The sequence below is a fragment of the Juglans microcarpa x Juglans regia genome, chromosome 2S, assembly GCF_004785595.1.
Source record: "Juglans microcarpa x Juglans regia isolate MS1-56 chromosome 2S, Jm3101_v1.0, whole genome shotgun sequence".
Taxonomy (NCBI): domain Eukaryota; kingdom Viridiplantae; phylum Streptophyta; class Magnoliopsida; order Fagales; family Juglandaceae; genus Juglans; species Juglans microcarpa x Juglans regia.
In genome coordinates, this window is record NC_054597.1 from 30,188,186 (window position 1) to 30,203,728 (window position 15,543).

General features: G+C 31.8%; 1 pseudogene; it reads left to right on the plus strand.

Moving 5' to 3' along the window:
• The first annotated feature begins 8,557 nt into the window (after window positions 1-8,557).
• LOC121253556 lies at window positions 8,558-12,138 on the plus strand (annotated as a pseudogene).
• Window positions 12,139-15,543: the final 3,405 nt, after the last annotated feature.

A 15,543-nucleotide genomic window follows, 5' to 3' on the forward strand; every position in this document is an offset into this window, starting at 1 on the left:
AAATACTTTTTTTCGTCTCGGATTCATAGATATTACTCTTTTCTAAGCTCCTGTATTTAATATCAAGGATCAACTGCATAAAGAAGAAAAAGTTGCAGGTCAAAAAATGCAAAACTATCTCTTTTCTTTCCAAAGACTTGGCCTTTTTTAGGTCTCTCTCTTTCTCATGCGGACTTCAAGCACACTTTAAATCTAGTTCACGATTAGGGGTGTAATCGGTCCGGTCCGGTCTGGTTTTGAACAAAATTTAAGACCGAACCAGTATGTACTGGTTTTGTATTTTCTAAAACCGATTACGCACCGGTTACCCTCCTAAACCGGTACTTCTGGTTTTACCGGTTTCCGGTCCGGTTTTCCAGTTTTTTAAAAATGTAAATTTCATAGTTTGTCATTAAAAATTTATTTATAAAATAAAAAAACTGATTTAAAAAAATATGTTTTACAAACTGTTATTACAAAAAATCTGTTTTAACTTTAAATAAAAAAATCTGCTTTACTAAAAATTACTTCAATAAAAAATCTGTTTTACTACAAAAAATCTGTTTTACTATAAAAAATCTGTTTTACTAAAAAATCTGATTCACTCCAAAAAATTGCTTTACTAAAAAACTGGAAAAAAATCTGAAAAAAAACTGGAAAAAAACTGTTTTACAAACTTATAAATATAATTACTACAAAAATTGAAAAAAAAAAAATCTGCAATAAACTACCTTATCTACAATAAGTCCTTGCATGCTAAAGGAAATAACTTAGTACTTACACATATTTTTTAGTTAGAGCAATCATAAGAAATTCAAGAATGGACATCAACAAGCCTATTAGTATAGTTATATATTAGTATTAGTTATAAACTTTTAGTGATTTAATATAGCTATATTAGTATAAGTATAACTATAGTCTATAGTGATTTAGTATAACTATATTAGTATAAGTATAACTATAGTCTATAGTGATTTAGTATCACTATAGTCTATAGTGATTTAGTATAACTATATTAGTATAAGTATAACTATAGTCTATATTAAACTATTAGTATTAGACTATTAATTAAATAGTTATAGACTTATATATTAGTAAAGCTAAATAATATATTAGACTATATAATAGTATTAATATTAGACTATTAGTATAGTTATAAGTTATATATTAGTATTAGTTATAAACTATATATTTAATATTAGTATTAGTTATAAACTTTTAGTAAAATCTTTTAGTATTAATTATAAGTATAACTATAGTCTATATAGTCTATATTAGACTATTAGTATTATTTATAAACTTATATATTAGTATTAACATTTAATGTAATAATTTATAAATTATAATATGAAATTATTTCATATATGAATATATATAATTATATATATTATATATAAAAATTTCACATATAAATTTATAATTTTATATATTAATATATATATATATAAAATATATTGTATAAAACTTAATAACTTATATATAAAAATATTTTTTTTTGTATATTTTTTTATGAACCGGTCCGGTCCGGTTCCAAAAATCTTAAAACCGGAACTGGACCGGAACCGGCCAGTTTTAGGATTTTTGGAACCGGTCCCGGACTGGACCGGTTCAAAACCGGTAAAACCGATCCGGTCCGGTCCGGTCCGGACCGGTTTTTCGGTTTAAAATTACACCCCTATTCACGACCCACAAATTGAAAAATAAAAGAAGAAGAAAAGAAGCAACAGCCAAACATGAATTTAATAGTGTTTATTGGGGGAAGTATGATATAAATTACGGGTAGAGGTCACGGCAAAACCACAAGATGTCCAAACGGCATTTTGACCTTTGAGTGAGCCTTTTACACAGTCATCGTCACTACTGAGGGGAGTTGCAGCCTCAGAGACTTTTTGGTTTCGATTTCGACCCACACACGAAGACGCTCTCTGCTTTTGATTTCAAATACTCACGACGACGCATATCCCTCCTGCTTGTTTCATCCTTTTTTTTATTTTTTAAATATCGGCTGACGTGGCATAATCGATATCGCAGAGTTCCCACCCATGGTTGTCCCTAGAAGAATTGGCTAACATATGCGGTGGCCATAGCTGTTGACTTAAGGGTCCAGCGCATTGACTAATGCTAGTTTGCAAAAGGTCGTGACAAGTGTCCTAGTGTCCACGCCGGACATACCATATATTCAAAGTCTCAAATCGCACTCATTCTCTGTAAAGGAAAGGTTTGGATTAAAAAAAATCTTTTAACTCATTGTATCTTATTTAATTATTATAATTTTTTTAAATTTATATATAAAATATAATAAGTAATTCAACTTTTTTAAATATTAAAATAATAATAAAATAATATATTAATAATATTTTATTCAATTTTTAACTTTTATCTCAACTTATTTTAGAGCATCTGCATCTGAATGTCTAAATCATCAAATTCTCTAAATTTTAGTAAAAATATGAACTTTTTCATAAATAATTTGAATTTGAATAATAACTGAAAATTAATAAATAAAAAATAGCTGGATTGGTTGTTTATGATTGCGTCCCACAACACATGCGTTTGTCTCTAGCACCACCAGATGTCAAAATATTTGGTTCTAGGCCACCCAAACTCACAAAATAGGGTTTTTTTCTTCAACATACTAGTATCTACTGGAGTTTTTCCATGAACAAGGTAAAGAGGGACATAGATCTTGGCATTTGACCTCCATCCCCCCTCCCGTTACTTTTTTTTTCCCCTAATAATGCAAAGACTCCTTTCCAAAATTTAGTCACTAAAATAAATTTGTACACAACTTCTGGATTCAATAACAAAATGAATTAACAAAATTGCATAGTTTCAACAGCCAATAGAGAGAAAAAGAAGCAGGTAAAGGGGTAGATTTCACATAGCCATGAAAGTGAGACAAGGAGCTTTGATACCAATTGATGAAACATTTAAAATAAAATCAAGTCGGTCTATTATCATAGCATGTTTTAACTGAATAGAAGAAAACATACCTCCTTCATGGTTAGAAAATGAGCTAGCCATCACTTTTGTATACCCCAAATAATATGGTATTTGTGTGTTGAGAATACTTTTATTCTTTGCCTTCTGTGACACAAATGGCTCTCATGGAGTCTAATGGGCCAATTCTATTTATGTAACACTCTCTTCTCGTAGAGATAGAGATGTCACGTGTTTTCATAGAAATATCCCGCCAAGAGATCTCATTTTTCTAATAAAATAAAAATTTACATTTATTTCATAAAAAGATTTATTTAATAAAAGCATGTCTCCAAACAATATTAAATAAAATAAATTGAATAAACTTTATGTCATAAAAAATAGTTTATTCTATAAAGTCTGGAATTTAATCAATTGCTCCATCTAAGCCTGGTCCGCCTGCTTGTTCTCATCATCATGCTTACCTGGGGTGGTTTAAAAACATAAAAGAAACTAAAATGAATCGATGACACCGTAAGAACCCATCGTAACGTAAACACACTTAACATAAGATTTTTTTCTATAAAATATTTTATGCTGTGAACTTAAAATCATGATTGTTCATGCTGATACTTATACTATGCATATGAATGATTTATCTAAATTAACTGACTGATCTGAATTATTTAGCTGTCAACACACTTAACTTTGTGTGCAAGGTTGTGCACTAACTTCTTTTGCTGCAATAAAAGAGGCCGATTGTACAGTACTCTGGCGTTCTACAATGGACAATACTTGAGTCCTTAGTTTGCACGCCCATCCTGTTTTTCCTAATAATCTAAGTCTTCTCATTTTAAATTCTAAAAAGAGTTAAATCTTTCGTGGACCTAAAGCATCATAAATCTATATAATATTAATTAAGCCCAACTAAATAATTAAAATAAGAGGTGGCTCACTTAAATATAACCCAATTAAAACAAGGCCCATGTGAGTCAGCCATCCCAAAAAGGATTATGGTCATTTTTGGTAAAAATATTAAAAAGTTGCTTTTACAGTAGGGTTACACGAAAAGCTTTTATCGGCAATTTTTGTAAATATTAAAAAACTAAAGTATAACTTACAGGCTAAAAAGTCGGAGAAGTTTGTATTCGCACCTCATTTTAATTTTTATCTTTAACTTATCTCACTTTTTATTTTGTAGAGAAACAAAGCCTCCTCTGGAGGTACGAAGAAAACTGAGAAGCGTAGGAATATGTGGGCGTAGAGAAGAGGTTTACAGAGAGAGAGAGAGAGATAAGTTTAGAGAGAGAGTGAACTGTCAACCTGAAAAAACCAGCGTGACGCGAGGTGGTAGGGTGCGCCTTGTCGGCTGTTTCTGTGGCTGCCCAGAGGTGATCTGACGTTCCTTGTGGTGGTCGACGATGGAGTAGCTGTATGTGTAGGGAATGTTGGCTTGAGGTGCAACCTGGCAGGGTTGAGGCAAGGAAAGACTACGGTGTTGTGTTTTCAATTTTGCAAAGGAGAAGGGATATAGATAGACGGGAGGAATGGTTGGACGTGTTCAACTCGAAATCGATCATCGGAGGATAAACCTTGGTCAGAGGCTAAGGTTCTAATAAGTGGAAGAAGTCTATACGAAGATCGGTAGTTTACTTCGATAGGGACTCCGTCAACGGGATAGGATTTGAATGAGGAACATTCCAATCCGAATTTTAGTACATTTATCAATTAATAATAATACTATTCGAAAATAAAATTTTTAATAAATAAAAAATCGCTAGACTAAAATCAAATTATTTTATTTATATATTTATTATTATTATTATTTGGTGATACCTATGTTAAAATATATATATATATATATATATATATATATATACACACACACTAGATGAAAGTAACATGCAATGCACGTTTGTTTAGTTTATATTTAATTTTTTTTGTTAAGAACTAATTTTTAATTAATAAGAACGTAATGTTTTTGGTTAATTAAATAATGATGTAATGTTTATGTAATTTATAAATAATTACACGCTGTGATATATTATAAAAGAAGAGCATTAATAGAAGCTATAACATGGTTTTATAAATAAACATCGCTCATAGTTTTATGAAAGTTGTTTGAGATAATTTTGATTCTAGGATGACAATCCAGCATTTTCCTCATCTTGCATTGCCTCAATTGAGAGGACATTAAAATGCCTATGTTTTTTCTTTTTCAGTTTCTCTGGATCTACATAAACTTGAATCTTCCAATTTTTTTTTGATAATTTCTCCATAACGCTTTTAATATGTTCCTACAAAATAAATTTTGAATAGCTTTACATAATTAATAAAAACCCAATTTCTTTTTTAATTAACTCATTATAACCAAACTCAATTTTTGAATAAAAATTTTAAAAGATACCTTTCCAGCATGTTCCATCAACTTAACTACTGAACAACTAAATGCCTCTTCTGCTACTTTACCAAACATAGTAGCAGCTAGCTTTCTAGTATTATCGTCCAGTTCAACATATGCACTAGCACTTTAAATGCATTGAATATATTATTTTCAATTTGAATAGTGTTAAATTCAAAATTAAATTAGATATCAATTACAAATAAAAATTGCAAGATACATACCGTGGTTTGCAGATCCCATGAGTTTGTTTTCAGCCCAACCCTCTCTTCCCCAAACGGCGCCGCTTTGGCTTTTTTTGTGTCTTTTTATTTTATTGGGCATGTATTTTTCGGATAGGGCTTGTTTTTAGTGGGTTTTCTCTATTTTGGGCCCAACCCGTTTGTCTTTGTGACGCCCAGCCCATGGGCATGTTTTCAGCCCAACCCTCTCTTCCTCAAACGTCGCCGTTTTGGCAACCCTTAGGGTTTTCTTCTTCTTTTCTTCTTCTCCTGCGCGCCACTGCCTTCCTTCTTCTTCCTCTTCTCAGTTTCCTCTATTTTTCTCCATTACACACCTTATCCGTGAGCCTCTTTGCTCGCCTCTCTCCGCCATTTCTCCTCCATGCCCAACGCTCCGCGGTGAGAACCATCATCTGCCCTCACCTCCATTTCTCCCCCATCCCATGATCTGTTTTTTGGCCGCAACCCGTGCCCTATTTTAATCCCAAACCATGAGCATAGATGAGCCTCCATGCTCGCCACTCTCTCTCTCTGTCGTTCCCTTAGTATTTCAGGTTCAAGCTTGTGAAAAACGCCCTTGTATTTCCATTTCTTTTTCCCTCTACTCGTGCGTTGAGAAGATTTTTCGGTTTCATCTTTCTTCATCTGCAAATCTGGTTGTGCCGCAGCTCTCCTCCTCCTTTTTCGTCTGGTAATAGCTGGCATTGTAATTGTCAATTGGAGAATTGTAATGTTAATTTGACGAGATTAATGTCTAATAGAGTAAATACAATGAATGACAGAATGTATGTGCATGCAAATGTATCGATAGGAATTGATAACAGATAAAAGTTTTGATGGACTTAAATACTTGGTTTAGGTTATTGTTAGAGGGAAGTAACTTCCATACGCCCGTTACATTCACAGTACATGGACGAATTTAGACAAACGATGTGCGTAAAACAACTAATAAATAATTGTTTTGAAATTATCAATCAAAATGCAGTATTTAATGAAGTTTAATTCAAATATGATGGTTGATCCATAGTAACTTCCATACACTCGTTACATTCACAATACTCGGACGGATTTAGATGAATGATGTTAACTTTATCGGAAAAACAACAAAAACTGTTAAAACAAGATTTGATGTTTGATAGCCACTTTATATATACAAAGATATATGGAGTAAGAGTTATGGCTTCCTCAAATGCTCACTAAATAGCCCAACCCATCATGAGCTCACATTGTAACTATGCTAGTCCACACATAAAAATACAACAACAAGCCTCTAGACGGTATTCCTTACAAATATGGAAGCTCCCACTCAAAGTCAAGCTTCTGCAACAATATTCATGAAATCTGCAGTATATGTCTACAATCTCATTGATTCAGCAAATCGATCACATTTATGTTAATTGTATCATTTGTTACATTGTATCGAAGAAGAAGATCACGTGGATCTCTCAAAATTGCATCTTTCTATTTTTCAGTGACTTGTACCATCTACATTATGAATACACAGTATACTTACTGGTTTGGTGTGTTAGCCAAAACCATGTCTCTACAATTTTGTTCTAAGTTTCACCTCGGAATTAAGAGCTTTGCTATTCAAAAATCCCGCACACCACAATTTTTTTTTTTTATTCTTCTTAAAACAATTAAATTATTCTACTCATCATCCATATACCACACATTTGGTAAAAGAAAAAAAAATTAAAAAAATAACAAAAAAGGTGACGTGTGGTGTGTGAGACTTGTGAATAAATTTTTTCTGGAATTAGAGAGCTTTTAAAACTTTTGCTAATAATTTGGAAATTCTTATAGTGTCAGACTAAAAGTAAAGGATAATGATAGTCTTACCACTCTTCTACTGCTCTTTTTATTATTTTGTTTTAAGTATTTTTTTAACATCCTTAATCATTAAGAAAAAATTAAAAAAATATACAATTTTACTAATAGTCACTTTCTTAACCACAAAGTAAAAAAAAAATTAAAAAAATAATAATAAAAAAATAATTATAAATGGGTGGCAGAAAGTAGTAAGCATATCATTATCTAAAAGTAAAACTAATATCGTCAAGGAATAATGATAACCTTACCACTCTTCTACTATCCTTCCACTACTCTTTTTAATTTTTTTTTTTTACTTAATGATTAAGAAAGTAACTATAAAATTGTATATTTTTTTTAAATTTTTTCTTAATGATTAAAGGTATTTAAAAAATACATAAAAGAAACAAAAAACAAATACACTAATAGTAGTAAAGTGGTGGTAAAAGGATTGTAAATCTACCATTATCCATATTGAAGAGGAATCTCTTACACCATTTCTAAACTCCGTTTAAATATAACTCCTTAATCTGTCTACTTTACAATCACGCATTTCAAATTATAAAAACTTATAATATACCCATTTTTCTAGTTAATTAAAATGATAACATTATCCCAAATTCTATAAATAAAGGACCACCCAAAGGGATGGGCCAACCCAAGCACGAGTTAAAATAAAATAATCAACATTGATAGTATTATTGTGATAGTAGTTCTAAATTATTTGATATAATCTTACGAGATGATTAAAGGATAATGAAAAACGATATTTAGCAATATTACATTTGGCAATTCATTTTATCAAATTGAATAATTTTTAATTTTTGAGGTATTTGTATTCTCTTGTATAAAAGTCATGAATAATGCTAGAGCTTTCGCTGCGGGCTCCCGTTGAGAGCTACCGTTGGGGTTCTAGTATGTGTTTTTATGTATTTTTTTAGTTATTTTTTTTATATAGATTTTTTTAATAATTTTTAATATTTAAAAAATAAAAAAATTCATAATATTATTAAAAAATACTTTCTTAATCACAAAGTAAAATAAAAGAATATTTTTTTTATGATTTTTTAGTTTACTTCATGATTAAAGAAATATTTTTTAATAATTTGTTTTTACTTTCTAATTAAGGAAGGGTTTTTAATAATATTTTAAATTTATTTTATTTTTTAAAAATATTTAAAGTATTAAAAAAATTTATATAAAAAATAACTTAAAAATAAAACACATGAAAATACACGCTTCCTCCACTGCCTCGGACCGCCCTTATTTACCGAAAATTCCCCCCCAAAATAAACCCACCTCCACCACCACCACCACCATTTCCACGATCTTCGCCACCGAGAACAGCAGCGTTAATGAAAACTCAACTCAGCCAGACCCATGTCTTGTTTCACTGGAAAACTGCTCCAACATGTCGGAGCTCAAGGTTATCCATGCCCAAATGCTCAGGACCGGCCTTTTCTTCGACGAATACAACGCCAGCAAAGTCGTTGCCTTTTGTGCTCTCCAAGACTCCGGAAGCCTCCGTTATGCCCGTCTGGCCTTTACCCAAATCCCCAAACCCACAACCTGTACGTGTAATTCCATTATCCGAGACTACACCAACAAGAACTCGCCCCGCCAGGCACTTCTATTTTACCAAGAAATGCTAACTAGAGGTCTGGCCCCTGATAGATTCACGTTCCCTTCTTTGTTCAAATCGTGTCAGGATTTGCTTGAGGGCGAACAGTTGCATTGTCATTCTACGAAGCTCGGTTTCGCTTCGGATTCTTATATTCAGAACACGTTGATGTATACGTACTCCTAATGCGGGTGCTTGGTTTCAGCTCGCAAGGTGTTTGAAAAAATGGTGGAGAAGAGTGTGGTGTCTTGGGTGACCATGATTAAAGGGTATGCGCTATGCGATCAACCAGATGAAGCTGTTAGGATTTTTGAGAGGATGGAATATGAGGGTGTGAAACCTAATGAGGTTACTCTGGTTAATCTGTTGAGTGCATGTGCTAGAGCGAGGGTTTTGGGAATGACGAGACGGGTGCACGAATACATTGATGAGAATGGTTTTGGTTACCACGAGGTCCTAATCACGGCTCTTTTGGATATTGCAAGTGTGGTTGTCTGTCTCTTGCTCGGGAATTATTTGGCAACATGCCCATAAAAAACTTGGTTTCTTGGAACATGGTCATCAATGGACATGTTGAGGATAGTGATTTCGAGGAGGCCTTATCACTCTTTAAAGAGATGCAACTGAGGGCCTCAAGGGCGATAAAGTGACTATGGTTAGCTTATTGATCGCTTGTACCCATTTGGGTGCTCTTGAGCTTGGTAAATGGCTGCATGCCTATATTGAAAAGGAGGTGGATGTTGCCTTAGGAACAGCACTTGTTGACATGTATGCGAAATATGGGAGCATAGCCATTGCAATTAGTGTATTCCAAGAACTGCCTGAGAAAGATGTTATGACTTGGACAGCCTTGATTGTCGGTCTTGCAATGTGTGGTCAAGGAGAGAAGGCATTGGTGTATTTCTCTGAGATGCAGATTGCAGGGGTGAAACCAGATGCAATTACCTTTGTAGGGGTCTTGGCAGCCTGTAGTCATACTGGATTTGTGGATGAAGGGATTTCAATGTCTAGACATTTGGCATTCAGCCTAGCATTGAACGCTACGGTTGTATGGTTCACACTTCACATATTAGGCGGAGCTGGCCGATTCTAATTTCGATATTGTATATATGTTATAAAAATATATATATTTATTAATATATTAATCATATATATTAATATAATTATAAAGTTATATAACTAGTATTTATATAATTAAATTCAATAATATTGTTACGAGTAAATAATGAGAGGTTTTGATAATGAATTGAGATGAAATAAGTTGAGATGAAAGTTGAAAGTTGAATTATTTATTAAATTTTTGTGTAAAAATTTAAAAAATTTATAATAATGAGATGAAATAATTTTCTTATATTTATTCATTTAAAATAGCCTATCCATTGCATATCTCCGTACAAGATCCCTTCGCCCCACTTACGGCTTTTTTATTTTTATTTTTATTTTTGAAAAGAACTTCGTCTGCTCTTATGTACTACAGTAGCTAGGGTGCTTGCTGCTTGTTCAAACGTTCTAGAACTTGGACATTTATGCTAAGAGTGGCATTACATCTATCGAAAAAATGTTTTGATGAGTGTATTTTTTTATGTATTTTTTAATCATCATAAATATTTTTAAAAGAATTAAAAATTCATAATATCATTAAAAAATACTTATTTACTTACTAAGTAAAAAAATAAAAAAAAAATTGTCTTGGGACACACTTTCGAGACCCAACTTTAGTAAATTTAGCATTTCTGTTATGGTAATGAAAAATATTGTTATTTATTTTAAAGTTTTATTATTTTATTAACCTTGTATTATATTTCAAAAAATTGTATTATTTTTTAAAGGGTGCGGCTACTATACCCCCCATTTTGACCGCTGGGCATACTGCCTAGCGTAAAAAATTTTTTTTTCTTTTTTTTTCACATTTTTTTAACATATTTAAATACATTTAAAAAATAAAAAAATACATCAATATACTTAAAATTACTTCCTTAATTATTAAGTAAAAAAAAATTTTGATTAGCGATTAAATAAAAGTATCAAGTTGTAAAAATAAAGTAAACTGTCAAGTTAGAAAGGTAAGATAGACTATCTCTTTTTTAAATATTTGAGTGTATCATGCATGTCCCATCCTTGGACTGGCAGAGAGGCAGAATGGGTATTAGATATCCAACCTTTTTTCATTTTTCCAAAGAGAAATCCAATGTTATCAGGTACGTACGTGCACATTTTCTTTGTCCACTCTGCTTTATATACGAGGCAACAGAGTCAGAGAAGAAAATGTCAAAATAACACTGAACTAATTACTTATAGTGCATTGGTAATGACCTAGCCATTTATTAATGTCTAAATTAAAAGCAAATGTGAGAAAAAATAGCTGTATTGGACTAGTTAAATTTTTCAAATTTGACATTTATGCTACAGTATATCTTAGCTTCTCTCCATGTCTGGTAAGGTACTATATACAGATCAAAATGTTATTTTATTATTTCTCTACCTGCCGCTTAATCTTTCCCTCGGTTTTGCTCTGTCTTCATCCCCAAAATCTTCTATTTCATTTTTCTTTTCTTTCTTTCTCCCGAAACTCCATTATCTTCTTCAACCCGCAAGCCATATTCTTCTTCTGCCCCATTCTTGTTGAGAGACGTCGCTCTTCCCTAGCCCGCAAGCGTCCCCTTCTCTCCAGTGATCGCCTTCTCCAGCGTTTGTCTTCGTCTTCGTTCTCTCTAACATAAGTCTCTCTTCCTCGCTCTTCTCTCTCTCTTCTTTGTGCATTCTCTGTGCCGTTGTTATGGATCGCTCCTCTCCCTCTTCTTCGATTCTCATTTTATCTTCATCGAGTGATTAAATCACTTCCTCTTTTACGTTGCAAGGACAAATAATTGTTAAATCGGCTTGGCTCCACGAATCGTCCAAAAGGTTCTTCAATTTCCTCCACGAATCGGCTTGACTCTACCCTATGCAGCATCTGCCACTACAAATCTGTCACTACCGTTGTGCAATTTGGGTAAATGCTTAGTTATTTATTTATTTATTTATTTGAGGATGATATGGTATGGTGTATTTATGTTGTATTAAATTTGCCACAGATTTGCTTGGTATTTTATTGGGCAACTATTGATATTGCGTTTGATTCTCTGAAATGCTATGGTGTATTGCATTTGATATTGGGTATTGATTCTCTACCATTTCTGTTTTGACATATTGTTTGTCTATTGTTTGTTGATTTTGGCATATTGTTTGTCCGTGAGGGTAATATTTGCTGCCAGTTTGATGGTTCAAAAAAAATTATCAAATATTATTAAAATATATAATACTTTATTATTATTTAAACTTTAAGATAACTAGTCTAATGTAGACTAATCTAACTAGAAGTCTATGTTATGACCAAAAGATAACATTTTAGTTAAATTTTGACCATGATTAGACCATTACTCTAAACTGTGCTATTTTGACCAGAAAACTTGATTAGACCATTATCAATACTCTAAACTGTGAACTTCATACCAGGTTTTGGCTCCTTAACTCGTTCATCATCATCCGATACTTCATTAGTTTCCTTGGCCTCTGCCTCTTTATTTACGTCCGACGAAGTTTCTGAAAATGAAAATGTATGTTTCGTATTAGAATTTATATTATAACACTGGATGTTTACTAATTGGGTTAAAAGTCTAATATTTTTTGTTAGGTGACAGCTCTTATTAGTCGTGTGTGATGTACCTCCAAAATTCTTTTCACTTTCAGCACCTATTGGCAATGGCACATATGATGATTCACTTGCTAGTTGGGGAGTCTTTTCAGATCTTGTTGACTCATCTAGATTACTCGATGGTGGCATCGATGGATGTTGTAATGAGGTACGGTGTTTAAATAAATTTAATGCATATAAGAAGAAAAAACTAAAAACGATTAAAAGGAGTATACCTGGTAGGTATGTTGAACTCGTGTGGACTCCTCTAGATTACTTGACGGAGGGTAGGACATCATTGGTCCAAAAGGTGGCATTGACAGAAACTGTAGTTAAGCATAGTGTTAGAACATCCTAAATGCATATAAGGGAAAAAAAAAACCTAAAAACGTTTAAAAATAATCTACCTGGCTATCCCAAGCGCATGTATATGGATTTGAATATGCATTTTGAGGCAAGATAAATGGTGGGTAGTACGAGTTTCCTGAACCATAATATTCCTATAATACACAAATAAAAAATACATTTAACTATGTATAAAAAATACATTTAACTAAATGGCAATATCGGACACATCGATATTTTCAAATGATTAATATGTTTCATACCTGAGTCAGTGAAATCGATGTAGAAGGCGTATGTGCCGTTTGATCTTCATCTTTGTCCATCCCGCTATTTCAACTTAGTTTTTAGGACAAAATTACTAAACAAAAAGACATAAATCATTCCACAATTGAGTACACTAAAAGCATAGTGGTTAAACATAGATCTTTAATTTAAATCTAAAATTTAAATACTTCAATTTAAAAGCATGGTAGTTTAATACTTTAAAAACATAAATCATTTCATAATTGAGTACGCTATTTCTCTCTTTTTCTCTTGTTTATTTTTTTTATTTATCAAATATTACAAACTTAAACTTCATTTTATAAATCCTAAAAATGAGGAGATAGGTGGTTTGGTAGATCCTGCATTTTGCATTCAATAACAAAAATTATGTTTATCGATACTTTCTGTCGAGTGCAATTCTATAAATCTCTCCACTTCATTCATGTTAACCGCCTCTTGAGCGATTCGTCACCATTTTGGATTAGTTTGACTTCTTTTTTTTTTTTTAAGTGATTAGTTTGACTATGTATTTATTTGTTTATTTTTATTATTATTATTATTATTTCTTTTTGTAGTTTGACTATTAAATGGATGGGTCTGCCACATTAAAAAAAAAAAAAAAAAAAAAAAAAAAATCAATCTAGATAAATGGCACCGTGCTCCAGAGAGAGACTGAAATCACGTGATTCACATCCATTCTTCGTATAATTCCTTATAATTTAGTTAAAATGTATATTTTTTAATTTATTTTTTAAATTTTATTCATCTTTTAAAAATTTTCTATATCTTTTCACGTTTCCTTTTTATATTTTATTAAAATAATATTTTTCTATTTTTTCTTTATTATTTATTTCTCTCGCTTCTATTTACAAATTTAACTATCTAATATTTTTTTCTTATATTTTGAACTATTATTCTAGTGAATATTTTAAACAAAAATTTTAATTTTTTTTGTGGATATGATAATATTTTTAAAATTAATTTTTTTTTTATATTTTTGTCATTAATTAAATTATTTTTAAAATTATTATTTAAAACTAAAATTATTAGAGAAAGTATAGATAATTGGAAAAAAAATTTATTTTATGTATTAAAATAAAATATTGATAAAAATGATATAGAAGATGAATAGTAAATCTATATATTTAGAAAATTACTATTCATCCTTTAAATTTTTTATTAAAATAGAGATTCAGATATAGGTTATATTTTGATTAACATCGTCAAATAAATCTTAAATTATAAGAAAAGTGGTGCTTTACGGCATCTAATGTGAATGCTCTCATCCGCAAAGAATGACATCCGCAAACTCAATTTTAGGGAATGTCACATCCGCAAAAAGTTTGCACGTGAAGGGTGAAAGTTCTCGAATCAAGGGAAGAAAGTGAAGAAGCTGGACCCCAACCCCACTCGTGGAAGAGGTTGAGTTTCAAGGTTCAGACTTGTATCAGCACTTTGAGCAACACCCTTCGTTAATTCGATAGCCTCGTATTTTTTTCCACTTCCGTTAAATCATTTAATGTTTGGTTTTGATAGTGAAATAAGATAAAATAATTTTAAATAAATTAAATAAAATATTATTAAAATATTTTTTTTAATATTATTATTATTTTAAAATTTAAAAAAATTAAATTATTTATTATATTTTATATAGAAATTTAAAAAAATTATAATAATAAAATTAGACGAAATAAACAGGACGAGAGTATTTACGCAAGAGGTCTAACGACTATTAGTTGATGAGTGCTAGGTAGTTATTTTTATTTTATTTTTTAATTCTAAGCTCTCTCTCTCGTCGAATTTCCACTATAAATTGTCGCGCTTCTTCTTCCAACCTTGTCTCGGTAGTGTTTGGTTCTCAAGGAAAAAAAAAAAAAAAACCTTTTCTCGGAAGAACTTTCTTTGATCCTTTTCCAATTCAATTCCCATGCCCTGCCTCATGCTCTGGTGTTTTGCGCAAATCGGATTCATCCCACACACTTGATTCGCAAATCGGATTCATCCGTGTTTTTTGCGCGTGTAGTCTGTATAGTTCCGGTCTCTCTCGCTTCTTCTTTCGGTCATTCGTCACCGGAATCTTCAACCGGATTAAGCCGGAGATTCGCGACGGGCAATATTTGCAAACCCTCAGAAGTCCCTGTGGTCTTGTCTGGGCAGCCAAATACTTTTTAAGGCCAGAACCATCGAAGTCTCGGCCTTGTCTCGGTAGTTTCTTTTATCGTTTTCCAATTCAATTCTTGAATCCTCTCGGTCTCTCTCTCTCAAGCATGCTCTGGTTTTCCTCTTCCTCTAACCTTTTGCAAAGCTC